This window comes from Triticum aestivum, chromosome 7D (assembly GCF_018294505.1).
Source record: "Triticum aestivum cultivar Chinese Spring chromosome 7D, IWGSC CS RefSeq v2.1, whole genome shotgun sequence".
Lineage (NCBI taxonomy): Eukaryota > Viridiplantae > Streptophyta > Magnoliopsida > Poales > Poaceae > Triticum > Triticum aestivum.
In genome coordinates this window covers 587,913,479-587,915,494 of record NC_057814.1, presented here as the reverse complement: position 1 = coordinate 587,915,494, position 2,016 = coordinate 587,913,479, and positions in this window count along the sequence as shown.

The window sequence follows — 2,016 nt, the reverse complement described above, 5'->3', positions numbered from 1 at the left end:
CTAAATCCAGGAGCATTTGCCAAATATATGAACTTTCTTTGAAATTCGGGGACAATTTTCAAATCTGCGAACATTTTTTAAAATCTGGAATTGTTTTAAAATATTCAACATTTTATGAAATTTGAACATTTTTAAAATTCATTATAAAAAATTGCACTTCGAAACTTTTGTTAAAATCTTTAACAATTTTAAAGAAGCAAAAATGAAAAACATAATATTGAAAAACAAAATAAAAAAGGGTCGTCCCGCCCTGTAACATGTCAGCCCAAAGCGAGCGGGGGAGGGGGGCTCGTTTGTTGCTCCCGTGCCGCGCGCGGGGAATAGGAGGTGGCAGATCCTATTTACCGCGGTCAGGCAATAGCGACGTACTCTTGCGAAGGATGCTGCAGCTTTAATTGGCCTGTCCCGTTCGTGGTTTTTCTCTACAACGGTTTTAGATTTTTTTTTTCCCTTTCCTATATTTTCTTTAACTTTGGTTATTTTATAATTTTCCATTTTTACTTTTAAATACAAGAACTATGTTTCATGAACATCTTTCTGAAATAAGGGAAACAATTAAGTTTGTGAACATTTTTTTATACAAGAAAATTTTACAAATTCATGATTATTTCAAAAATATGGGAATATTTTCAATTTCTATACATTTTGGAAATATGGGGACAATTTTGAAATTCATGATTTTTTTATATTCAGTGTAACTTTTCAAACTCATGAATATTTTTTGAAATTTGAGACTTGATTTCAAATTAGCAAGCTTTTTTAAAATTCAGGAACATTTTTAAATTCTTCAATATTTGAAAAGTGTGAGAACATTTTCCAAATTCGTGAACATCTTTTGAAATGCGAAAACATTTTTAAATGCACGACCAGTGTTTGAAATGCAGGAATGTTTTTCAAATTAATGAACATTTTTGGGTTTTTAGCGTGCTATATAAGCATTTCCAACAGCCGCGGTATATAAGCGCTGCGCTGAAATTTTTAGGTTTTTAGCGCGCGCGTAACTGTTCCGGGAGCTCAGGCGGAGGCACAATAACCGCGCGCGCGGTCCGGAACGCCATCGCGCGCAGTTTATTGCTGCACCCGCTCCCACGCGCTGCACACTCGAGCGCCCGCGCCGCTTCCGCCCCGCCCGCGCCGACATCCCCCTCTCCCCTTCCTACACCCGCGACCCCTCCGCCGCCGCCGCAAACCCTAGCGCAGGGAGCTTTGGCTTCGCCTCCGCCGGTGCTCCTCCAAGCTCCTCCGATGATGATGTGGGCATAATTTTGAACTTTTATGTAATGAACTTGTTTGGGTGATTTTAAAACTATGCTATGTCTTGTTTTGATGTTTGAAATATCATCATATTTGTCTCAAAAATGCAACATATGGCATGCGCCGGCTACTCGCGCGCTGCAGTTTAGCGCGTCTGTTGGAGCGGCTTGGGCGCGCTATATTTTACAGCGGCCACTGAAGCCAGCGCACCGCGGCGCGCAAAAGCTGGCGATTCCAGCGCTGTAAACTGTTTTTTAGCGCGCCGCGCGTTGCGCATCCGTTGGAGATGCTCTAAGTGGGGTGGTGTGGTTTGCGCATTGGCCTGCTGTCCCCCACACGGGTCGGGGAATAGAGGGGCTCGTCTAGCAGCCCCAAAACGCCCAAGAGTTCTTATATGGGCCAGCTCAATAGCCTCTAACCTTTTATGCTCGTTGTTGTTTCTAAAGTGCTCAATGAAAACATTTGCAGGCTATCAACGAAAATGTATTATTCTATTTTTTCCTAAATTTAGAAATATTCATGAGTAATTAAAATGTTCACCAAATATGGAAACCTATTCATGAATTTGACTGATTTTTCTTAAATTACGGAATTCAAAAATTAAAAGTTAATATATTTTCATTTTTTATGAATCTTAAACTATTCAAATATTATAAAATATTTATGAATTGTATATTAAAAAATCAATTTTTAAATGAATATGAAAATCGGTTGAAAACCTGAAGAAAAATAATCAAAACATTTAAAAGGTGGAGTAAAACG